Source organism: Callithrix jacchus, chromosome 6 (assembly GCF_049354715.1).
Source record: "Callithrix jacchus isolate 240 chromosome 6, calJac240_pri, whole genome shotgun sequence".
NCBI lineage: Eukaryota > Metazoa > Chordata > Mammalia > Primates > Cebidae > Callithrix > Callithrix jacchus.
The window spans coordinates 5,468,124-5,495,402 of record NC_133507.1 but is presented as its reverse complement, the minus strand read 5'-3'; the positions used below and the strand labels follow the sequence as shown (position 1 = coordinate 5,495,402).

At 37.6% G+C, this 27,279-nt stretch overlaps 1 long non-coding RNA gene across 1 annotated transcript in view; it reads left to right on the top strand.

Annotated features, from left to right (window-relative positions):
- The window catches only part of LOC128932308 (uncharacterized), a 164,672-nt gene that overhangs the window by 4,662 nt on the left and 132,731 nt on the right, over positions 1–27,279 (top strand). Inside the window, exon 2 of the long non-coding RNA XR_008481959.2 lies at positions 18,783–18,899. This is a non-coding gene — a long non-coding RNA (uncharacterized LOC128932308). The remainder of the gene's footprint in view (positions 1–18,782; positions 18,900–27,279) is intronic.

Sequence of the window (27,279 nt, the reverse complement as noted above, 5' to 3'; positions counted from 1 at the left end):
AGAAATGTGTTTAAGAAACCGCTCCCCCCCGCCACCCACCACACACAAAAAAGAAAAGAAGAAGAAAAAGAAGAAGAGGAAGAAAAGAAAGAAAGAAAAAAGAGGAGGAGGAGGAGGAAGAAGAAGAAGAGGAAGAAAAGAAAGAAAGGAGGAGGAGGAGGAAGAAGAAGAAGAAGTAGTAGTAGTAGTAGGGGGGAAGGAAGAGGAGAAGAAGGAAGAATAAAAGAAGCAAAGAAAAGTTGATATTCAGATTAAATTCAGGTCTGTGTATCCTACCATGATTTTCCAGGCACTGGGAATGTAGTTCAGGGTGTAAGTTAGGACCCGTTCTCTCGTAGGAATTCTAGAATGATCTCCCACAGACTGCCTCTGCGATGTGGATGACTTCAGTCATCTCCCCTTTAAAATGAGGATGCTGATGAAAAAAGATCTTACATGCTGCATACAAAAATGACAAGAGGTGATTGCCTGGTTTTGATTAAGTAGTTTATAAACAGTACCTTTTATTATTATTTCAAATTATTCCAATAGAAGGCCCATGTAACATTTACTTTCTGTGTTTGAGGTTTTTATGTTGTTCATTGATTTTGTTTTTGTTTTTTAGTTGTCTTCCTCCTGAGGAAAACAAATCATTTTTCTTTTTTTCCCCCTCAGATATGGTCTTTCTATACAAATACATACATATATATAACTATATATAGTTATATATATAGTTACGTATATGTAGTTTGTACAGAAATTAATTATATATAATATATATTTTTTGTACAGAAAGACTATGTTTATGTATATATAGAGAGTCTTACAATAACTTCAATTTTTCCTTTTTCTTTATCCCACATCCTCTGCCTTGGTTTAGAATTTCATCATCTCTCATTTAAGCTGTTTCAGAAGCCTGGTAACCCGTCTCCCTGGCAACAGTTTCCACTCTACTCATCGCCTAAGGACTGATTTCCTTCTCTCATCCCATTCCCTCCCACTCTTCTATCTTCCTGATCAAATGAATTTCAATGCCACACACATAATACATGTTATAATATTGTTTGTGTTCCTGGCTAGACCTTTTTGCATATGAATAAATGTTTTTTGAGTAGTTGAAATGATGGTGATATGTAATTTATATTCTGATTTTTGCCTGGCAGTAGTTTTACAAGCACTTTTTAGACCACTAGATAAACCTAGTAATTATTTTTCTAAATAATGTGAGTATCTATGGGGGAGAAAAGACCATTATTCAATTAATTATTGTACATTGTTATTAGAAATTCAGATCACTTTCAATTTGGGGGATGATTTTAAATGATATTACTTTGAAAGTTTGCATGTGCATTGGCATATTTCTCATTTTGTCGTATTTCATTATAAGATAGTTTCAGTGGAGCAAAGGGTGAAATATTTTTTGAAAATATGTTTCTGGCTGTTGATTACAATGCCATCTGATTTCCAGATGTACTGGTTCAATCAGCACTGACCCCTGTGTGTTTTGACATCACTTTGCTACAAGATATAAGATTTGCACATTGTTCTAATTTTGCATTTAAGGAATAAAAAATTTCTTAATCTGATGATTATGAATTGGAATCTTTGCTTTAGTTTAATAATTAGCAAAGTTAAAATTGTTCACATTTTCCACTGAGTGTGTGTGTGTATATGAAAGAGAGAGATTTGGACCATAACTATTAGTATCCCTTAATTATGTAGTATTGATTTTACTGTTACCGTCAGTAGGAACACCTGAGGGGTGGAGAGAGCAATGTCTCTAGTATTTCTTGTGATGTTTCCTTTTGTTTTCATTGTTTTTTTTTTTGTTGATGAAGGTGGGTTTTTTTTAATACCTTGCAGTCTTTAATACCATTTCATATCCCAATTCTCGTATTCTTTTCCTTTTAAAACTTCTCTAACATGGTTTGGCCCTATGAAGGGGAGGAAGGCAGCAAAGCACACTGCCATGTGTGTCCCTATGCAACTATCTTGCATGTTCTGCACATGTACCCCAAAACCTAAAATGCAATTAAAAAAAGAATAAATAAAATAAAATAAAATAAAATAAAAATGTAGAGGAGAACAGGGGCAGTGACATGATATTCTTCCTCTGTATTGCAGCTACTCCCTGCACACAGCGAGGCACCCTATGGACACCCAGTCCCTGTGTCTCTCCATAAGGCATGAAATAATGACGCTGGACTAGTCTAGTCACTCTGAGACTGTGAATAAATGAAATATACAGAGCAAGGCACAGCTTCCAACAGGTGATAAGCACCACATCTAGGCTTTATTTTCTCTTTCCTGCGCTTCCTCTCTTTCTTGTATTATGAGTGTCGCATGAAATTTATTTGATCAGGAAGATAGATGAATGGGAGGGGATGGGAAGGGAGGGAAGGAAACCAGTCCTTAGGCAATAAGTAGAGTGGAAACTGTTGCCAGGGAGACAGGTTACTATGCTCCCTTAAGTTCCACATAAGTTTGCTGAGACAGGTCTATTGTAATTTGAGGTCTCTTTAAACGAATTAGTTCATCCTTAATAGCGTGAAGTCCCGGAGGACAGAGAGGGTGTTTTATTTATCTTTGTTTCTCTATCTTTAATGCTTCAAATAAGGACATTTAAAATTTATATTGAATTAAGAGACAGAGCATTATGCTCTGGGGTATGGTGATTTCAGAAGGTAAATGTCAGTGGGGAATAATATTTGCAAATAAAAGCGAGATGTATGCCTTGTAATGTACCCTGAGGTCATTTGAGATCCTAGTAAGAGAAAAGGCAGTGGAGAGGTGAAGAGGACCCTAGAGAGGGGTGTGAGATGGGAAATAAGGTAGAAGGTATATGCCTGGTGAAAATAAGCTGGAAGGTCCTACAGTAGCATCACCCCGATTGCAGAGATCCTAGCCCGGCTACCTTTCTCCAGTGTCCAGATAGAGGCTTCTATATGAATCTGGGTGGGCTGCCAGAGGCATGCTGCATATTTTTGCCAGGAGCAATTTGTATTTGTCATTGTCAGTGGGTTAGCCTCATGTTTTGTGAAATTTATCCCTAAGTATTTTATATTTGGAGATGGTATTGTAAATGGTATGGCTTATTTAATGTTTTATTTTCCAAGTTTTTATTGCTAGAGTATAGAAATACAAATGATTTTTAACTCCAAATTTTGCAATAATTGTATATTTACCGGAAGTTATAAGGAGTAAGACTGATGCTGTGTAATTTTTCTCAGCTTTTCCCAGTGGCATAATCTTACAGAATTCTAGTACAGTGTCCCAAGAACACTGACACTGATACTGCCAAGATGCAGGCTAGCCCCATCACCACAAGGACCTCTCAGAGCAGCCTTTATAGCCACCCCCACTCACTGCATGCCCATTGCATCTGTGATCACGAGCAACCACTAATTTGCTCTCCATTTCTATAATTGTGTCATTTCAAGGATTTTATATAAAGAGAATCATAGGATATGTAACATTTGAATTTGGCTTTTTTCACTCAGAATAATCTTCTAGAGATTATTCATGCTGGCTGTTGTATGTATCAATACTTGATTCCTTTTAAGTGCTGAATAGTTCAGGAAGTGCAGGTACCACAGTTGGTCTAATCAGGCACCAGATGAAGACTATTTGGCTTGTTTCAAGTTTGGAACTTATTATGAATAAATATGCTATAAACATTCATGGATAAGTTTTGGTGTAAATCGAAGTCTTCATCTCTTTAGGGACAAATGACCAGGAGTATATTATGTGGTAGTTGTATGTTTAGGCTTCTAAGAAGCCTGAAGTGGTGGCTGTATGTTTATCCTCACAGCATGTGAGAATGAATCTGTTTCTCTGAGTTTTGCATTGTCACTTTTTTTCTTAACAATTTTGACAAATGTGTAATGGTATCCAATTGCTCTTTTTCATTTGTTTGTTTTTCTTTTTGTTTTTGAGAGAAAGACTCACTATCACCCAGACTGGAGTGCAGTGGCATGATCATGGCTCACTGCAGCCTTCACTTTCCAGGCTCACGGCTCTGATGTGATCAGAGAGGCACAAGCCACTATGCCCAGCTCATCTTTTCACTTTTCGATAGTGCATTTTGCTTTATTTTTTTTCTTTTTTGAGGTGGAATCTTGCTCTGTTCTGAAGTGCTGTGGCGTGATCTCACCTCACTGCAACCTCCGCCTTCTGGGTTCAAGCAATTCTCAATGCTTCAGCCTCCCAAGTAGCTGGGATTACAGGCTCATGCCACCACGCCCAGCTAATTATTTTCAGTTGATATGGGGTTTCACCGTGTTAGCCAGGATGGTCTCAGTCTCCTAACCTTGTGATCCACCTGCCTTGCATCCCAAAGTGCTGGGATTACAGGTGTGAGCCACTGCCCGCACAGCCCTAATTTTTTGCTTTTCGTAGAGACACAATCTCATGATGTTTCGCAGGTGGGTCCTTCATGAGTAGCTGGGACTACAGGCACACACCACCATGCCTGGCTAATTTTTGTATTTTTTTACTGGTAGAAATAGCATTTCATCATGTTGCCCAGGTTGGACTGGAACTCCTGGGCTCGAGTGATTGTTGGCCTTCCAAAGTGTTGGTATCATAGGTGTGAGCCAGCATGTCCGGCCTCGTCGTGGTTTTAACCTGCATTTTCTTCAGATACTGATGCTGACCACCTTTTAATGCACTTATTTTCTATCTACAGATCTTCTTTAGGAAAATGTCTCTTCATATATTTTTGCCATTTTGTCTTATGTTTAGTTTTTACTTTTGAATTTTTTTTTAAATTGTACTTTAGGTTCTGGGGTACATGTGCAGATCATTCAGGGTTGTTGCATAGGCACATACATGGCAAGGTGGTTTGCTGCCTCCATCCCCCTGTCACCTATCTCTGGCATTTCTCCCCATGTTATTCTTCCCCAACCTCCTCGCCCCCGCTGTCCCTCCTCCAGCCCCCCACAACAGACCCCAGTGTGTGATGCTCCCCTCCCTGTGTCCATGTGTTCTCATTGTTCAACACCCACCTATGAGTGAGAACATGCGGTGTTTCATTTTCTGTTCTTGTGTCAGTTTGCTGAGATGATGGTTTCCAGATTTATCCAAGTCCCTACAAAGGACATGAACTTATCGTTTTTTATGGCTGCATAGCATCCTATGATATATATATGCCACATTTTCCTTATCCAGTCTATCATCGATGGGCATTTGGGTTGGTTCCAGGTCTTTGCTATTGCAAACAGTGCCACAGTGAACATATGTGTGCATGTGTCTTCATAATAGAATGATTTATAATCCTTTGGATATATACCCAGTAATGGGATTGCTGGGTCAAATGGAATTTCTATTTCTAGAACCTTGAGGAATCGCCACACCGTCTTCCAAAATGGTCAGACTAATTGACACTCCCACCAACAGTGTAAAAGAGTTCCTATTTCTCCACATCCTCTCTAGCATCTGTTGTCTCCAGATTTTTTAATGATCGCCATTCTAACTGACATGAGATGGTATCTCAATGTGGTTTTGATTTGCATTTCTCTAATGACCAGTGATGATGAGCATTTTTCATATGTTTATTGGCCTTATATATGTCTTTTTTTGTAAAGTGTCTGTTCATATCCTTCTCCCGAATTTCTTTTTTCACATAGGTATTTATAGGTACACATTTTTCACTAAACACTATTTTGTGGCATGTCCTACATTTTGGTATTGTGTGTTTTCATTTTCATTCATTTCGAAGCACTTTCTAATTTTATTTTTTTTTTCTTTTCCATCACTAATTTAGGAGTTTGTTTTTTAGCGTTCATATAGTTTTAACTATCACACATTTTCTAGTTTCCTTGATTTCTGTTATTCCAGTTTGGTTGGAGAACATACTTTGTATGATTTCAATGCTTTAAAATTTATTGAACATTCTTTTGTGGCCTCACTTATGGTCTGTGCCTGAATAATGTTCCACATGCACTTGAGAAGAATAGATATTCTGTTATTCAGTGGAGTGTTCAATATGTGCACTACATCTGTTTGGTTTATTGTGTTGTTCAAGTGGTCTATTCACTTATTGATTTTCTGTCTAACTGTTGTCCATTACTGAAAGTGGGGTATTGAGGTCTCCAGCCATTACCTGTGAGTTATATGTTTCTTTCTTTAAGTGTGTCAGTTTGTGCTTCCTGTATTTTGGAACACCATTGTTAGATAAATGTATCTTTGTAATTGTTATATCTTTGTGACAGACTGAACATTTATTGTTATAAAGTACCCTTATTTTTCTCTCACTATAATTTGTATTTGAAAGGTTAATTTTGTAATATTTATTTGGCACTCTATCTCTTTTGTTGGGTTGCTGGATACTATTTGCTTGATATTTCTTTATGATCATTTTATTTTCAACCCAACTCATTTGTGTTTTTGAACCTAAAACTTGTCTCTTATAGACAGCATATAATTATTTTTATGTATTTATCCAATATCTGCCTTTTGAGTTTTTAATTGATTCACATTTTATGGAATTAGTGATAATGTAGAATTTGTCACTGCCAATTTGCTATTTATTTCTATATGTCTCATGTCTTTTTTCTCTGTTCCTCCTGTAAACTTGTAAAACTTCTTTTGTGTTAAATATGCACTTTCTAGTACACCATTTTAATTCCCTTGCCTTTCCTATTTTAAATTTCCATGTATACATAATAGTTATACATATTTATGGGCTGCAAGTGAAATTTTGATACAAGCATATGATGTGTCTTGTTCAAATCAGGGTAATAAGGATATCTATCACCTCAAGTATTTGTCATTGTTAATTTTTTTTTTTAATTTTTGAGGGCACATACTAAGTGTATATATTTGTGAGGTACATGAGAATGTTTTGATCCAAGCATGCAATGTGAAATGCAAATCAGAACTACAATGAGATATAATCTCACTCCAGTTAAAATGACTTACATCTAAAAGGCAGGAATCACAAAGCTGGCAAAAACGTGGAGAAGAGAGAACGTTTGTACACTGTAATGTAAATTAGTGCAACCACTATGGAGAACAGTTTGGAGGTTCATCGAAAAACTAAACATTGAGCTACCACATGATCCAGCAACCCCACTGCTGGGTATACCCCAAGGAAAGGAAATCAGTGTACCGAAGAAATATATGCACTCCCTTGTCTGTTGAGGCACTGTTTAGAATAGCCAAGATTTGGAAGCAACCTAAGTGTCTATCAACAGATGAATGGATAACAAAAATGTACAATTTATTTACATTAGGAACATTCTAATCTTTTAGTTATTTTGAAATATATAACAAATTGTTGTTAACTATAGTCATCCTATAGTGATACCAAACACTAGATCTTATTCCTCTGATCTAATTATATTTTTGTATCCATTCAGTAACCCCTTTTTGTCCCCCACTCCCCATCCCTTCCCAATGTCTGGTAACCATCATTCTATTCTGTTCATTAGCTCCGTGTGATCAAACCGTTTATCCCCCACATATGAGTGAGAATATGCAACATTTGTCTTTCTGTTCCTGGCTTATTTCATTCAACATAATATCCTCCAGTTCCATCCATACTGATGCAAATGAAATTACATTCTTCTTTTATGGATGAACAGTATTTCATTGTGCATATGTACCACATTTTTAAACCCATCCATTGATGAATACTTAGATTGATTCCATATCCTGGCCATTGTGAACACTGCAGCAATAAACAGGAGTGCAGATATCTCGCTGATATACTGCTTTGATTTCTTCTGGCTATGTACCAAGTAGTGGGATTGCTGGATCATGTGCTAGTTCCATTTTTAATCTTCTGAAGAACAATCTTTCTACTGTTCTCTATAGTGGTTGTACTAATTTACGTTCCCACCAACGTTATAGGAAGATTCTATTTTCTCCACATCCTTGCCAGTATTCATTATTACCTGTGTATTTGAACATGAAACCTTTTTACCTAAGATGAGATAATACTTCCTTGTGATTTTGCTTTACATTTCTTTCATGATTGTGATAATGAATATTTTTACACAGCTGTTGGCCATGTGTATGTCTTCTTTGAGAAGTGGCTTTTCAGATATTTTGTCCAGTTTTTAGTCAGAGAAATTCTTCTTTTGCCATTTTGTTTGAGCTTCTATATTCTAGTTATTAATCCATTGTCAAATGGCTTGTTTGCAAATATTTTACTCCATTCCTCACTTTGTTGGTTGTTGCCTTTGCTATGCAGAAGCTATATGCCTTTATGTGATCTTATTTGTCTATTTTTGCTTTGGTTGCCTGGACTTTTGGGGTATTCTTCAAGAACTTTTTCCCAAACCAATGTCTTGGAGTGTTTCCCTATGTTTTTTCTTTTTAAATGGAATCTCACTCTGTTACCCAGGCTGGAGTGCAGTGGCACAAGCTCAGCTCACTAAAACCTCTGTTATCAGGTTCAAGCAATTCTCCTGCCTCAGCCTCCCAAGTATGTGGGATTACAGGAGACTGCCACTATGCCCAGCTAATTTTTGTATTTTTAGTAGAGACAAGGTTTTGTTATGTTGGCCAGGCTGGTTTTGAACTCCTGACCTCGGGACCCATCCACCTTGGCCTCCCAAAGTGCCTAATGTTTTCTTCTAGTAGTTTCATAGGTTCAGGACATACATTTAAGTCTTTAATCTATTTTGTCTTTTTTCTTTGACAATGTATTTTCATATTATTTTCTTAAGAATGGTACCCCTGAGAATTATAATTAACAGCTTAATTTATCAAAATCTATTGTAGATTAAAACCAATTTAATTTTAATTGTATGCAAGAACTTTGCTACTTTATAGTTCTATTCCCTCCTGATTAATGCTGTTATTCTCATACAAATTACATATTTGTAGATTGCAATCTCATCAACACAGACTTTATGTCTTGTTTTATGCAGTTCCTATTTAAATTAGATAGGATAAAAGAGTTACAGATAACAAATACGTTTATATTGTACTTTATATTTACCTAAGCAGTTACTTTGACCAAGGCTCTTCCTATCAGTGTCCTTTTATTTCAACCTGATGTACTTTATTTTCTCCTTCTAATAGAACGTTTATTAACAAATTATCTTAGTTTTATTTGTTTTTGTTTTGCTGCAGCTGTTGTTTTCTATCTAGGAAGGTCTCAATTTCTTCATATCTTGAAGAGTAAGTTTGCTGGCTATAAGAATTTTTGTTTGACAGTTGTTTTATTTCAGCATTTTGAATATATCATCTCACTGCCTTCTGTCCTACTACTGATTTTTTTTATCAGTAAGCAGCTGTTAATCTTAGTGATGATCATCTGTATATGGTGAGTTGCTTCACACTTGCTGCTTTCAAGATTGGGGCCTGATACAGTTTGGAAGTGTCACCACCCAAATCTCATCTTGAATTGTAGTTCCTATGATCCCCATATGTGCTGAGAGGGACCTGGTGCAAGGTAGTTGAACCATGAGGGTGGTTACCCTCATGCTGTTCTTGTGTTAGTGAGTTCTCACAAGATCTGATGGTTTTATAAGGAAGGGGCTTTTCCCGCTTTGATCAGCACTTCTCTCTCCTGCTGCCATGTGAAGGACATGTTTGATTCATCTTCTGCCATGATTGTCAGTTTCCTGAAGCCTCCCTAGCTATGTGGAATTGTAAGTCAACTAAACCTCTTTTCTTTATAAACTACCCAGTCTTGGGTACGTCTTTATGGCAGCATGAGAATGGATTAATAGAGGGCCAGTACTGCTTCAGATATTCTTTCTGCCCCTCTGTTCTTTCTGTGTCCTCTGGGCTCCTATGTTCATAAAGTGCTGTTTATTTTTCTAAATGTTTTTGTTGTTGTTGTTTTTTCAGACTGAGTAATCTCAATTGGGCTATTTTCAAGTTTTGTTTGTTCTTTTTTCTGCCAGCTAACTCTGCTGTTGGATCTTTGTAACATAATTTTTTCATTTTAGTTATTGTACTTTTCAACTCCAAAATATATTTGGTTATGTTTTATAATTTATATCATTTTATTGATAGTATCTGTTATTTGAGACATTAGTCTCATACTTTCCTCCACTCTTGTGACACTTTCCTTTAGTTCTTCAAAATAGCTGATGTAAAATACTTAATGTAAAGTTTTTGCCCAGTAAAGTTTCACATCTGGCTTTGCAGGGAGAGTTCCTACTGATTGCTTTTTTCCCACTTGTATATGAAGCCTACTTTCAGGTATCTTTGTATGTTTCCTAAATTTCTGTAGAAAACTAGACTTTTTAAATAGTATTTGTTTCAACTCTGGAAATTACATTTTCTCTCCTCAAAAGGATTTGTTCTCACAGCCAACATCATACTGAATGGGCAAAAGCTGGAAGCATTTTCCTTGAAAGTGGAACATGTCAAGGATGCCTCCACTTGCTATTTTTTTAGAAAAAACTTTTAAGTTCAGGGGTATTTGTGCAGGATGTACAGATCTGTTACATAGGCAAATGCGTGTCATAGGAGTTGGCTCTACATCACCAGGGTATTAAGCCTAGTATCCATTAATTATTTTTCCTGCTTCTCTCTGTCCTCCCACCCTCCACCCTCTCATAGGCCCCAGTCTGTGTTGTTCCCATCTATATGTTCACATATTCTCATCATTTAGCCCCCACGTATAAGTGAAAACATGCGGTATTTGGTTTTCTGTTCCTGAATTTGTTTGCTGGGGATAATGACTTCTATAGCTCCATCCATGTCTCTGCAAAAAACATGATCTTGTTCTTTTTTATGGCTGTATAGTATTCCATGGTGTACATGTACCACATTTTCTTTATCCAGTCTACTGTTGATGGGCATTTGGCTTGATTCCATGTCTTTGCTATTGTGAATAGTGCTGCAGTGAACATATGTGTGCATGTGTCTTTATAATAGAGTGATTTATATTGCTTTGGGTATATACCCAGTAATGGGATAGCTGGGTCGAATAGCAGTTCTGTCTTTAGATCTTTAAGGAATCCCCATACTGTTTTCCATAGTGGTTAAATTAATTTATACTCCCACCAACAGTGTAAAAGCATTCCTTTACCATTTCTATTAAACATAGTACTGGAGGTACTAGTCAGAGCCATCAGTCAAGAGAAAGAAACAAGGCATCAAAATAGGAAGAGTGGAAGCCAAACCGTCTCTTACGGCAGACGATTTGATTATATACCTATATACCTAGAAAACCCCATAGCCTCTGTCCACATATCTGATAAAAAGTTTCAGCAAGTTTCAGAACACAAAAATCAGTGTACGAAACACTACAGCATTTCTGCATGCTAGTAACGTCCAAGCTGAGAGCCAAATCGAGATTGCAATCTCATTCACAATTCTTAAAAGAAGAATAATATGTAGGAATACAGCTAACCAGAGAGGTAAAAAAATCTCTACAATGAGGATGACAAAACACCGCTAAAAGGAATCGGATACGACACAAACAAATGGAAAAACAGTCCATGCTCGTGAATAGGGAGAATCAATATTGTTAAAATGGCCATACTTTTGAAAGCAATTTACAGATTCAGTGCTATTCCTATCAAGGGAGGAAGGTGAGGATCTAAAAACTACCTAACAGGTACTATGGTTGTTACATGGATGACAAAATAATCTGTACACCAAAGCCCCACAGCATGCAATTTACCTGTGTAACAAACCCGCACACGTACCCCTTTACAGTGAACAAGAAGTAGGACAAAATAAAGGAAAAATAAAAAAAGTAAAGGGCTTGTTGTTGCTACTGTTTACTGTTGGTCTTTGCTCGTTTACTGAGTTTTCTAAACTAATTTTGTAATGTCTGTGTTCTTGTTGGTGGACATTAACATCTCTGCTTGGTTAGCTTTCTAGGTGCTGAATGTGATCACTATTCTTCAATGATTGGTGTGACCATGCAGTTTTTCTTCTTTAGCTGCTTTATGTGGTCAATTGCATTATTTACTTTTCACGTAGTAAACCAGCTTTGTAGCTCTAAAATAAATGCCACTTGATCACGATGTATAATTTAATTTTTTGCTGAATTTTATTGGCTATTATATTTTGAATAATTTTACGTCTATATTCATGAGGGATATTGATCTATGGTTTTCTTGCTTTTTACGAAATTAACTGGTACTGCCTTTGCCTGGTTTTTGTATCACTGTAATAATAGCTTCACAAAACTGTAAAGTGATCCCTCCTCTTCTGTTTCCTGGAAAACGTTAGCGTTTATATTAATTCTTCTCTAAAATTTTGATAGAATTATCTCATGTAACCATCTGGGCCTGGAGATTTCTTTGGGGATAATTTGAAAATTCTGAGTACTATTTTCTTAATAGTTGCAGGATTATTCAAACCGTCTATTTCCTATGGGTGCCTTGTAGTATTTTCTACTTCTGAGGGACTGTTCCATTTCATGTAAGTTGTAAAATTCATGTGTGCAGAGCTATTCGTAGTCTTCGCTTACTGTCATTTTTTATGTCTGCAGCGTCTGTAGTAATATTTGAAATTTGCATTTTTCCTTTTTTATTTTTTGTCAGTCTTGCTAGAAGATTGTCAGTATGATTAATATTTTCAAAATACAGCTGTATGCTTTATTGATTTTTTAATATTTTTTATCTGATTTGAATTTCATTTTTATCTTACTCCTTGTTCATTTTCTTCTGCTGGCTGTGGACTTATTTTGTTCTCTTTCTTAGGTTCTGGAGGTAGTAGCCTAGGTTATTAAGACTTCTGAACTTTTCTGTTGTATAATTACAGTATTATATATTTCTATTTCAGTAATTCTCTAGCTGTATACTATAAGTTTTTGTAGTGGTATTTTAAAACTTTTATTTGGTTCAATGTATTTTTAAACATATCTTTTGGGTCTTCCTTATGATTTATGGATTATTTACAATTGTATAGCTTTTGGTTTATAAATGCTTGGAGATTTTCCTGTTGTCTTTATAGTCTGTTAATTTATAATTTGGTTCTACTGTGGATGAAGAACATACTCTGTAATTCTTCCCTTATAATTTTTTGTGGTTTTATGACCATGGATATGAGATATGATATATACACATACATGTATAAACACACATTATTTTATTTGAAGTGAATTTCTTCTTGACAATCCACAATTGGTTTGTGTTTCTAAATCTGCTCTGCTAAAGTACTTTGCATTACTATTGCTGTATTTAGAACATTTAAATATAATCCAATTCATGATGTATCAGGACTTAGGTCCACTATCTTACTTTGTCTGCATTTTCGATTACTGCTTTTTCCCTTTACATGCTTTTCTATTCGTTATTTGAACAGTTTTGAATTTTATTTTGAATTATCTGCAGTGCTTTTGAGTGTGGCTGTCCCTTTGTATAGCTTTTTTAGTGTTGCTCTAGTGTTTGTTATATTTCATAACTTACCACAGTCTAGAGGCCTTGCCATGTTACCCGTTCAGATGGAGTGTAGAAGCAGTCCACATCCTTATCTCCCTCTGTTCTGCTTCATTTACAAGAAAATCATTGAAAATATTCCTATAGCTGCATCAGAAATGTTACCATTTTTGCTTCTATCATGAAGCATAATTTAAGACACTCAACAGAAAAAAGTCTGTCCTATTTACTAATATTTTTGCTTATTGTGTTATTTTTCCTGCATTTCAAAAATTTTATTTTTCATTGCTGCTTTTCTGTTTAGAGAATGTCCATTAGCCATTTCTAAGGATACATCTGATAATGACAAATCTTAGATAAAGTGTATATCTTAATTTTCCTTCATCTGTGAATTTCTTGATTTTCCCTTCTTTCCTAAAATGTGTTTTCAGTAGACAGAAGGTTTGAAATGAAAGTATTTTCCATTCAGAACTTGAAAATTGTTGTGCCACTTTCTTCTGGCCCTATGATGTCTGATAATTCCACTGATTTTCTTTTTCTTTTTTTCTTTTTTCTATATGAAACCAATTCTTACATCTCTGTAAGAATTGTATGTAGGCAAGCAATAAGGAACATGGTAATGATAATGAGTGATGGTCTGGAAGACATATTAGATTCTAAAATTCAAGATATTTGAACTAGCAATGTTAGCCCCATAAAAATATCACAAATATTCATTTCTTGAAAACTGTCATTTCCTTGTAAAGCTGAAAAAAAATTATTTTATTTTTTTGTAAGTTATTTTTTTTATTGCATTTTAGGTTTTGGGGTACATGTGCAGAACATGCAAGATAGTTGCATAGGTACACATGTGACAGTGTGATTTGCTGCCTTCCTCCCCTTCACCCATATCTGGCATTTCTACCCATGCTATCTCTCCCCAACTCCCTCCCCGCTGTCCCTCCCATATTGCCCCCAATAGACCCCATTCTCAGCAAACTGACACAAGAACAGAAAATGAAATACCACATGTTCTCACTCATAGGCGGGCGATGAACAATGAGAACGCATGGACACAGGGAGGGGAGCATTTCCACTGATTTTCAAATTGCTTTTCCCTCACGGGTAAAGTGTTGTTTCTCTTCAACCACTTTCAAAACTTTTTCTTTGTGATTTAGTTTTCTGAAGTTTGACCAGGATATGTCTCGTTTTCCATTTTCTCAGTTATATCCCGTTCGAGACTCATTCTGCTTCCTAAATATGTATGCTTAAGTCTTTTGCCAAATTTTGGAGGTCATCAGCCACTATTTCTTTAAATAGTTTTCTGGCCCTGCCAGCGTTCTCCTCTCTTTTTGAGACTTTTATGGTGTAAAGATTATATCTTTCTTCATAGTGCCACAGATCCTTAAGTCTCTATTTACTCATTTGCTTATTTATCTGGTCTACTTCCTCTCTGCTATTAAAATTGAGTAATTTCTGTTCTTTCTTCAACTGCACTGATTCTTTTCTCTATTTCCTGCATTTTTCCGTTGAATACATTGGCAAACTGTGTTCTACACTTATTATATTTAAGAACTATTGGGTAGTTCCTATAAGGTTTTCTGTGCACAGAGTTATGCTGTTTTTGAATAAGTACAGCATTAGCTCTGCCTTTCTTATCCATATAGATTCTTTTTCCTTTTTCTAACCTTATTGTGCCAGCTAGAATCTCCAGTATAATGTTGAGTAGACATGGTAAAAATGGACATCTTGTCTTATTCCTAAAATTATGAAGAAAGCATCTAGTATTTAATAATTGAGTATGATTTAAAGTACCATGTCAGAAGAGGCATTAGGCTGAGAGTGGGAACGAGTAAGAAGTGCCCTTTCTAGGGAGTTGATGTGTATAAATTGAGGCTATTCTGTTTAATAATTTCTCTGCGAGAAAGACCAGTGAGCTGCCTTCATTTCTGAAGGAATGCCCTAAAAAAAGAGTAAAGTTAGATAGTATCTATAAAAGGAAAATTGGCATTGTCTTCTGCTTAGATAGATGATAACCCACTAGACTTGTTATATGACCCATTCCTCTAGTGATGCTACTAAATTGATGAATTTGCCTGTTTTATTGATGAATTCACCTAAATTGATGAATTTGCCTATTTTATTGATGAATTCACCTAAATTGATGAATTTGCTTGTTTTATTGATGAATTCACCTAAATTGATGAATTTGCCTGTCAAATTTATTGGCATTCAGGTTTTCAAAATATTCCTATGTTATTCTTTTAATGTGTTAAGGATGTTTGGTAATATGTAATCTTTAACTTATAAAATTGATAATTTGTATCTTCTTTTTATGATTTGCTTAGTTATAAATCCATGATTTTTATTTTTTTGAGACGGAGTTTCACTCTTGTTACCCAGGCTGGAGTGCAATGGCGCGATCTCGGCTCACCGCAACCTCTGCCCCCTGGGTTCAGGCAATTCTCCTGCCTCAGCCTCCCGAGTAGGTGGGATTACAGGCACGCACCACCGTGCCCAGCTAATTTTTTGTAATTTTTAGTAGAGACGGGGTTTCACCATGTTGACCAGGATAGTCTCGATCTGTTGACCTCATGATCCACCCACCTCGGCCTCCCAAATTATAAATCATTTAAAAAGATATTTTGTTATAAACCTTCTCACTAACATAAAAAAAATCCCAACTGAGATAGCTTCACTGGTGAATTTTATAAAATTTAAGAAATATAGTTTATCAATCCTATACAAACACTTATTATAAAGAGAGCTTTTCCAACTCATTTTTATACTAGAATTAATCTGATAAAATTAAATAAAGACATTATTTAAAAATTAAGACTAATTTCTTCATAACCATGAATATAAAAATTTCAGCAAAGTATTAGCATATTAAATCTATCCATATATTAAAAAGATACTAAATCATGAACCAGTGAAAATTATGCAAGATAGGTGTAATGCTTAAAAAATCAGTATGATTCATGATATTTAGAGAATAAAGGGAAAACGCTATCATATCTTTATCTTTTTTTCTTTCCTACATTCATTCTCTTTCTTATTGTACTTTAAGTTCTGGGGTACATGTGCAGAACCTGCAGGATTGTTACCTAGGTACACACGTGCCATGGTGGTTTGCTGCATCTATCACCCCATCATCTACATTAGGTATTTTTCCTAATGCTATCCCTCCCTTAGGCCCCCACCCCCGACAGGCCCCGGTGTGTGATTTTCCCCTCCCTGTGTCCATGTGTTCTCATTGTTCAACACCCACTTATGAGTGAGAACATGTAGTGTTTAGTTTTCTGTTCTTGTGTTAGTTTGCTGAGAATGATGGCTACCAGTTTCATCCATATCCCTGCAAAGGGCATGAACCCATCATTTTTATTGCTGCATACTACTCCATCGTGTCTATGTGCCACATTTTCTTTATCCAGTCTATCATTGATGGGCATTTGGGTTGGTTCCAAGTCTTTGCTATTGTGAACAGTGCCTCAATAAACATACAAGAGCATGCATCTTTATAATAGAATGATTTATACTCCTTAGAGTATATCACCAGTAGTGGGATTGCTGGGTCAAATGGTATTTCGAGTTCTAGATCCTTGAGGAATCACTACACTGCCTTCTACAATGGTTGAACTAATTTACACTCCCACCAACAGTGTAAAAGCATTCCTATTTCTCCACATCCTCTCCAGCATCTCTTGCCTCCTGACTTTTTCATGCTAGCCATTCTAACTGGTGTGATTTGGTATCTCATTGTGGTTTTGATTTACATTTATCTAATGACCAGTGATGATGAGTTTTTTTTCATATGCTTGTTGGCTGTAAAAATGTCTTCTTTTGAGAAGTGTCTGTCTATATCCTTTGCCCACTTTTTCACAGGGTTGTTTGTTTTATTTATTATAAATTTGTTTAAGTTCTTTGTAGATTCTGGATATTAGCCCTTTGTCAGATGGAAAGATTGCAAAAATTTTCTGCCATACTGCAGGTTGCCTTTTGCTGTGCAGAAGCTCTTTAGTTTAATTAGATCCCATTTGTCAATTTTGGCTTTTGTTGCCATTGCTTTTGGTGTTTTAGTCATGAAGTCTTTGCCTAAGCCTATGTCCTGAATGGTATTGCCTAGGTTTTTTTCTAGGGTATTTATGGTTTTAGGTTATATATTTAAGTCTTTAATCCTTCTTGAGTTAATTTTTGTATAATGTGTAAGGAAGGGATCTGGGTTCCAGTTTCTGCATATGGCTAGCCAGCACTATTTATTTGTAAGAAATCCTATCCCCATTTCTTGCTTTTGTCAGATTTGTCAATGATCTGATGGTTGTAGATGTGTGGCATTATTTGTGAAGCCTCTGTTCTGTTCCATTGGTCTATATATCTGTTTTGGTACCAGTACCATACTCTTTTCATTACTGTAGCCTTGTAGTATAGTTTGAAGTCAGATAGTGTGATGCCTCCAGCTTTGTTCTTTTTGCTTAGGATTGTTTGGCTATGAGGGCTCGGTTTTGGTTCCATGTGAAATTTAAAGTAGTTTTTTCCAATTCTGTGAAGAAAGTCACTGGTATCTTGATGTGGATAGCATTGAATCTATAAATTACTTTGGGCAGTATGGCCATTTTTACGATATTGATTCTTCTTAACCATGAGCATGGAATGTTTTTCCATCTGTTTGTGTCCTCTCTTATTTCCTTGAGCAGTTGTTTGTAGTTCTCCTTGAAGAGGTTCTTCACATCTCTTGTATGTTGTATTCCTAGATATTTAATTCTCTTCATAGCAATTGTGAATGGGAGTTCACTCATTATTTGACTCTCTGTTTGTCTGTTAATGTTGTATAGGAATGCTTGTGACTTTTGTACATTGATTTTATTTCTTGAGACTTTGATGAAGTTGCTTATCAGCTTAAGGAGATTTTTGGGCTGAGATCATGGGGTCTTCTATATATACAATCATGTCATCTGCAAATAGAGACAATTTGACTTCCTATTTTCCTAACTGAATGCCATTTATTTCTTTCTCTTGCCCGAATGCTCTGGCCAGAACTTCCAATACCATATTGAATAGGAGTGGTAAGAGAGGGCATTCTTGTCTTGTGCTGGTTTTCAAAAGTAATGCTTCCAGTTTTTGCCCATTCAGTATGATACTGGCTGTGGGGTTTCATAAATAGCTCTTATTTTGAGAGATGTTCCATCAATACCTAATTTATTGAGAGTTTTTAGCATTAAGGGCTGTTGAATTTTGTTGAAGGACTTCTCCATATCTATTGAGATAATCATGTGGTTTTTGTCTTTGGTTCTGTTTATGTGATGATTATGTTTATTGATTTGTGTATGTTGAACCAGCCTTGCATCCCAGGGATAAAGGTGATTTGATCATAGTGGATAAGCTTTTTTATGTGCTGCTGGATTCAGTTTGCCAGGATTTTATTGAGGATTTTCACATCGATATTCATTAGAGATATTGTCATGAAATTATACCAAAACCTGGCAGAGACATGACAAAAAAATAATTTTTTTTTTTTTTTAGAGTCTTGTGCTTTCACCCGGTTGGAGTGCAGTGGTGCGATCTTGGTTCACTGCAGCCTTCACCTCCTGAGTTCAAGTGATCCCCCTGCCTTAGCCTTCCAAGTAGCTGGGATTACAGGTATGTACCACCATGCTCGGCTGATTTTTCTAATTTTAGTAGAGGCAAGGTTTCACCAGGCTGAAATCCCGGGCTGTTGGCCAGGTCTCAAACCCACCCTGGGCTCAAGTGATCCGCCTGCCTCGGCCTCCCAAAGGGCTGGGATTACAGGTGTGAGACACTGTGCCCAGCCTGTATAATATCTTTAAAAGATGTATGTAAATTATTTGACAAAATTCAGCATCCACACATGATAAAAATGATCAAATTCAGAATGAAAAGTAAATTCCTCCAGCTGATAAAAGACACCTAAGACATACCTAGAGCTAAAGTCATACTTAATGATAAAATCTGAAATCTTTCTTTATAATTTCAAGAGCAAGACAAGGATGTTTACTTTTACCATTTCTACTCAACATTATACTGGGTATTCTCACTGATACAATAAGTTTAGAAAAAGGAAGAAAGAAACTATATGAGTAAGAAAGGAAGAACTAATTCTGTACCTACTCAAAGGCAGCAAGAGTCTGTACATAGAAAATCTTCTAGCAACTACCCCATAGTTCTTATATCTAATAAGAGAATTCAAAGTTGTACAGCAAAGTTCACCGAATGTGTTCAATGAAAGAAAATGGAGGAAATAGAGAAAAGAATCAGTGATTCTGAAGAAAGAACAATAGAAATTATTCAATTTTAACAACAGAGAGGAAATAGACCAGAAAAATAAGTAAGCGGATGAATAGAGCCCTAAGGATCTGTGGCACTGTGAGGAAAGATACAATCTTTACATCATAGATGTCTCAGAAAGACGGGAGATGCTGACAGGGCTAGAAAACTATTCAAAAGAATTGTGGGGCCGGGTGCGGTGACTCACGCCTGTAATCCCAGCACTTTGGGAGGCCGAGACGGGTGGATCACGAGGTCAAGAGATCGAGACCATCCTGGTCAACATGGTGAAACCCCGTCTGTACTAAAAATACAAAAATTAGCTGGGCATGGTGGTGCGTGCCTGTAATCCCAGCTACTCGGGAGGCTGAGGCAGGAGAATTGCCTGAACCCAGGGGGCGGAGGTTGCAGTGAGCCAAGATCATGCCATTGCACTCCAGCCTGGGTAACAAGAGCGAAACTCCATCTCAAAAAAAAAAAAAAAAACAAAGAATTGTGGCTGAAGACTTTCAAAATTTGGCAAAGGACTTAGGCATATTTAGGAAGCTGAATGTGTCTCAAATGGGATAAAACTAAGAAAATAGAAAACAAGATACATCCTAGTCAAATTTCAGAAAACTAAATCAGAAAGAAAAAGTTTTGAAAGCGATTGGTGAGAAACAACACCTTATCTGTAGAGAAAAACAATTTGAAAATCGGTGGAATTCTCATTAGAAACCATGGGGGCCAGAAGGAAGTGGCACAACAGTTTTCAAGTTCTAAATGAAAATGACTGTCACTCCAAACCTTCTGTCTGTCGAAAATACATTTTAGGAAAGAAGAGAAAAGACATTCTCAAAGGAAGGAAATTAAAAGACCTTTTCCAAGCAGAAAAGGATCAATGAACAAGTTAACTCATTTGAAAATCATTTCTTTGATTGGATGAAGTCAATACTATCTCTTATTTTTCTTTAATGCCTTTCATTTTGGTTCTCTCTCTATGAAAACTTTATCTCCTTTGGTATCATAATGTTGTACTCCTACTTTTTCTCAAGATTTTATACTTTCTCATGTTTAGGGCTGAGATATATGTTATCTCATGTGTGTATGGTGTGAAAAGTAGTTTGAGGCTTATTTATTCTTTTTTCAGAGTTGTTTGAGAATATAATCCTTACCTACTAAATTAACTTGGCACTTCTTTTAAAAAATTACTTGACCATATTGTTAAATTTACTCTTCTGACTCATTGATCTATTTCTCTGTCCTTAAGCAAGTAACAGATCCTCTTGGTTGCTGTAGCTTTTTTGAAAGTATTTGGTTATCCATATAAATGAGTATTTCTATGAAAATTTTAGAACTATTTAATAGATGGATAATTCCTTTTTTTTTTTTTTTTTTTTTTGAGACAGAGTTTTGCTCTTGTTACCCAGGCTGGAGTGCAATGGCACGATCTTGGCTCACCGCAACCTCCGCCTCCTGGGTTCAGGCAATTCTCCTGCCTCAGCCTCCCGAGTAGCTGGAACTACAGGCACGTGCCACCATGCCTAGCTAATTTTTTGTATTTTTAGTAGAGACGAGGTTTCACTGTGTTGACCGGGATGGTCTCGATCTCTTGACCTCGTGATCCACCCGCCTTAGCCTCCCAAAGTGCTAGGATTACAGGTGTGAGCCACTGCACCCAGCCTAGATGGATAATTTCTACTAAAAAAAAGTCAATGGAATTTACTTTGAATTATACTTTAGACCCATGGATCTATTTCAGAGAAGTGACATTTTAGTAAAACTTAGTCTTCCCGGTCGATCCAAGATGGCCGATCGCTAACATCCCGGGATTGCAACTCTCAGTGAAGGTGCGGAGAACTAGGGGACGCCACACTTTCAGACAAATTCTGGTCGCTCACGGAGCAGGAGATCCCCCAGTGGAGGAAACACACGGGTGGCCAGCGCAACTCTCGTGGCCGGTGCAGCGGTTCCGCCTCGGCGCGGCAGCTCTCGGAGCAAAGTAAACAGGTTCAGAGGACCCACATGGGTCCCCAGCAGGACACCAGAGCCCGGCGCAGCCGCTGAGAGGGCACCTCCCCGCGAGAGCACTGGGCGCAGAGTAAACAGGACCGGTTTCCCTTCTGACTGAGGTTTGGAGCCCCGGGAAGGCAGAGTCGACTACCGACACAAGAAGGAAGCCGGACAGGAGAATCCTGGGCAGAAAAGCACCATCAGTTTTAACGCAGCTGCTCTGGCCCTGGGAACTAACAACCTGGACGCCCACTCAAGAGACCTAATCTGAAAGTTGGTAATTTCAAAGAGACAGGAGGATAAATTTACAATGATGGGAAGAAACCAGCGTAAAAAAGCTGAGAATACTCAAAGTCAGAACGCCTCTCCCTCTAAAGATGATCACAGTTCCACATCAACAATGGAACAAGGCTTGATGGAGAACGAGCGCCTCCTGATGACAGAATCACTCTTCAAGGAATGGATAATAACAAACTTCGGTGAGTTAAAAGAACATGTTGTAGCCCAACGTAAAGAAACTAGGAACTTTGAAAAAAGGTTTGATGAAATCCTATTGAGAATAGACAACTTAGAGCGGAGTATGAGTGAATTAATGGAACTGAAGAATACAATACAGGAACTCCGAGAAGTATGCACAGGTTTAAACACTCGAATTGTTCAAGCAGAAGAAGGGATATCAGAGGTCAAAGTCCAACTTAATGAAATAAAACGTGAAGACAAGATTAGAGAAAAAAGGATAAAAAGGAATGAGCAAAGTCTCCAAGAAATGTGGGACTATGTGAAAAGACCAAATTTACGTTTGATAGGTGTACCTGAATGCGACGGAGAGAATGAATACAAGCTGGAAAATACCCTTCAGGATATTATTCAGGAAAATTTTCCTAAACTAGCAAAGCAGGTCAAAATTCAACCCCAGGAAATACAGAGAACACCACAAAGATATTCCTCAAGAAGAGCAACCCCAAGGCACATAATCGTTAGATTCACCAGGGTTGAAACGAAGGAGAAAATACTAAGGGCAGCCAGAGAGAAAGGTCATGTTACCCACAAAGGCAAGCTTATCAGACTTACAGCAGATCTCTCAGCAGAAACTCTACAAGCCAGAAGAGAGTGGGGGCCAATATTCAACATTCTCAAAGAACAGAACCTTCAGCCCAGAATTTCATATCCAGCCAAACTAAGCTTCACAACTGAAGGAAAAATAAAACCTTTTATGAACAAGCAAGAACTCAGAGATTTTATTACCACCAGGCCTGCTTTACAAGAGCTTCTGAAAGAAGCATTACACACAGAAAGAAACAACCAGTATTAGCCTTTCTAAAAATACACCAAAAAGTAAAGAGCACCAACATAAAGAAGAATTTACACCAATGAATGGATAAAACAGCCAGTCAACATCAAATGTCAGTAACCCTAAATTTAAATCGACTAAATCCCCCAATCAAAAGACACAGCCAAAACCCAATGGCATGTTACATCCAGACCTGTTTCACATGCAAGGATACACAAAGACTCAAAACAAAGGGATGGAGAAAGATTTACCAACCAAATGGAGAGCAAAAATAAAAAATAAATAAATAAAAAGCAGGAGTTGCAATTCTCGTATCGGAGAAAATAGATTTTAAAGCAACAGAGATATAGTGGTAAAAGGATCAATGCAACAACAAGAGCTAACGATCCTAACACCCAGATACGAGACTTAGATTCAATGAGACAGAAAATTAATAAGGATATCAAGGACTCGAACTCAGATCCAGAACAAGTAAACTTAATAAATATTCATAGAGCTCTCCACTTCAAATACACAAAATATACATTCTTGTCAATACCACATCACACCTACCCATAAGTTTAAATGAAACATTGATTGGCCATTATTAATACTCAATTTTTTTCGAAATAAAGCAATATTTCCATTTACTCTCCCTCTTTCTCTTCCTCTTTCTTCCTCTCCTTTACTTATTTTTTTTTTCTTTCCTTCTCTCAAAAAAAAGAAATCAACTTGTAAACCTCTAGATCCAGGTCGGCAATGTTTCTCTCATTGCTTGATTTCCTTCCTTCCCTTCCCTTCCTCCCTCCCTCCCTCCCTCCCCGCTTCCTCCCTTCTTTCCTTCCTTCCTTCATCCCTTCCTTCCTCCCTACCGTCCTTCTTCCCTCCCTTCCTGCCTTCCTCCCCCCCTAAAAAGAAAAACTTAGTCTTCCCATCCATTAATTTACATAGGTAATTCTTAGTTCATTTCAGCAATGTGTTGTAGTTTTCAGCATAGAACTCTTGTACATACCTTGTTAAACTTACTACTAAGCATTTTAAATAGATACATATATGTTTAATGCCATTCTAAATAATATTTAAATTATACTTTCCAATGCTATTGTATAGATAGAAACTTCATTTTTGTATAATTTTTGATTATGTGTCTTTGCTAAACTCACTTATTAATTTTAGTAGTTCTTGTACATTCCTTAGAGGAAGATTCCCTATAGAAATAAATATTTCATATAAAAGTAAAGGCAGTTTTATCCCTTATATTCTAACCGTTATGGCTTTTTTTTTCTTTTCTTGATTGCAGTGCCTAGGACCTTGACTACAATGTAGACTGACTATAGGGAGGATTCCTTGTTGTATTTCTCTTCTTAAGGAGAAAACATTAAGTCTATGTTAGATATGTTGCTATCAGCAGATTTTTCATAGATGCTTTTTATCAGGTTGAAGTCCTCTTTCACTCCTAACTTGTTAACAGGTTTAATCAAAAATGGCTTTGGATATGTCAGATATTTTGTATCTACTGATATAATTCTATTTTTTCATTCATTATATATTATTATTATATGGCAAACTATATTTATTTATTTTCAGGTGTGAAAATCACCTTACATTTTGGAGATAAATCCTACTTGGTCCTCGTGTAGAAATTTTAAATATTTATAAATTAAATTAAGTAATATTTTATAAAATATTTTTGAGTTTATGTTCATGAGAAAAGCTGCTGTACAGTTTTTTTTTTTTTACTTTTACATTTCTGTGAGGTCTGATTTTTATATTGAGGTAATGATGCATTCATAACATTATTAGGGATTGTGTAGCAAAAGGCTAACCCATTATGCCTATGCTGCTTAACTCTGAATATTTCCAAGAAAGGCTAGGCTTCTGAACTGCCCCACAGCCTGATTGTGGGAGTTGCACTCTCTAAGCCTTTGCAGTGCTCTGCCTGATGAGAATGTTTTTCTAATGCTGAGTCCTCAGACCACACGATACTAGTTTGATTAGACTGGTTAGGCTAATGATATGATTTATGGTGAATGTCTTAGTGTGCTCTGGGCAGCTGGAGTCTGAGTAGCCATCATTAGTCATGCAGGTGCTGTATGCCAGTGGGAGTGACCCGCGATAAAAACCCTTGACTCAAAGCTCAGATGAGTGTTTCTCATTGACAACATGTCATGCGTGTTATCACATGTTGTTGCTGGGAAAATGAAGTACAACCATGAGACTCCACTGGGTGAGGACAACTGGAAGCTTCCATCTGGTTTATCCTGGACTTCATTCCATGCGCCTTTTCTTTTGGCTGATTTTAATGTTTCTTTTCACTGTAATAAGCCTTATTAACTGTAAGTATAATAGCTTTTCTGAGTTCTGTGTGTTCTCCAGTGAATCACGGAGCCCAAGGGTGGTCTTGGTAACCCAGTTCACAAGATGGTTCATATGGGGGAGCCATAAGGCTGACTCTGACCCACTGAAACATGATGAATGTCTTCCATTTTTTTATGTTGTTGTTGTTGTTAAAGGGAAAATAACAGGCCAGGAAATTAAACACTTCTGATGCATGGACGGCTATCACGTCACCCGTTGTTAAGATAGAGAAGCTGCATTATGATTGGTAATTGGAGGTAAACTTTTACTAAGAAGATTTAGAAGTGATACGACCAACTATTTAAGACTTGGCTCACTTATTCAAGTTTTTTGAATCTGCCTTCATAGGGTAGAACTTTTTCCATGTATCAGTGTTGTTGGTTGGGCAAGCCCTTAGGATTTGATTCTAGGCATATACTGTAGTGTGGTGTACATACAGCTTATTAGACTGTAAGCAGAATCAGTGGCATATTTGATTTCTTTGGTGATTTAGGGTGTGGTTATCAGTGTAGGTTATGGTAGGTTACCGCTGTGCTGACCCCAGTAATCTAGCTCACAGGAAACCCTACTCCTGAGGGAAAGGATGGCACAGTACATCGAAAAGGTGGCCCCTGAGACAATGGAAACCATAGTACACATTTTTCAGAGCATGAACACTACCCGTTTGGGTCTGTGAAAAGTGACTCCACCCCCAGTCATAGCACAAACTCCCTTCTTGGCCTCGTGGGTGGAGAGTTGGAATAAGGAAGCCATGTGGGCCAGTCTTCATGCCTCAGTGGTAACAGCATTGGGCTGAAATGCTTGTTCTTGGGCCCCAGGGCTGGGTACAGTTGCACTGGTATTAACAGGACCAGGATAACCAATTCTTCAGCCTCCTGGTGTCTTACTTGGGTGCTGGTAGTGGTAGCAGTGGGCTTGGCAGAATAAGCAGGTTCTCTAGTCTCTGGGAACTTGGTGTGGTGTGAACAATGTCAATAGCATTGGTGGGAAAATGCTGTGGATCGTGTGTGGCCTTGATGTTGGCAGTGGCTGTGATTTGGGGTTACCACCCACAACCCCAGACATTCAGCTCTCAAATTAATCTGCTGTTGATGGCAGCAGCACCACAGTACCACACAGAGCATAGAGGGGCTCTGTCCTTCACGCGTTATCCTGAGCATGGAAACCATGCTGCCAGCGGGGGTGCAGTCACTGCTCACAGACCTAGACAGGCAGCTTGCCTCAGACTTCAGCAGCATGGAAGTAGCTTCAGGTGCAGCAGTGTGCAGAGCACAAGGAGGGACCCTGCTCTCTATGTACGAGCCCAAGTACAGAGTCCTCTGCTGGTGGGAGAGGATCTCACTCTTCGCTTGTGAGGCCAAGAACAGGCCTTGTGCTGTGACTGGGGATGAAGTCGCTTTTCACAGACCCATACAGGGAGTGCTCGTGCTCTGCAAAGTGTGTGCTATGGTTTTCTTGGTCTCAGGGGCCACGATTTTGAGGCACTGTACCGTCCTTTCCCCCCAGGAGTAGTGCTCCCTGTGAGCTAGATTACTAGGGACAGCACAGTAATTATGGCACCTCTGTGTCCAGTTAGTGCTGTGCCCACTAAGGTCCTCTCTGTGGACACTGAAGTATGTCAGTGGGAGCTCCAGGATGTGGAGATATGGGGGCTGTGGTTCCCAGGAAAGAATACAGTGCCACAGTGACTTTGCTCACACTGTGACTCCCTGCGGCAGCCACTGAGGTCTCTGGGTGTGAATGAGTCAACACAAGTTCCTTCTCTGGTGCAGTGCACTTGTGAGGTCTCCAGCCCACTGCTCGTGCTAGTGTCGGTGTTCATGTGGGTAGAGGAGCTCTCTTGTGGTTTGGATTGCTGCCGTACACCCATGTGTAGGTAAAATGGCTGAGGGTGGAGAAGAGCTCATTTGGGAGCTCCTTGACACAAAAGCCAAATGCACTGTGATTTCAAAACCAGTGGTCGAACTATCACCAGAAGCTAAAGTTAGGGAAAAATACGGGCATGCAACAGTTGTCACTATTAAGTTAAAATTTTGAATAAAAATTGAAGTAGGAACAGATTGTGTGTGAAATGGTTGTGTCTCCTTTATCTGAATGTAATATTGATGTGGATAA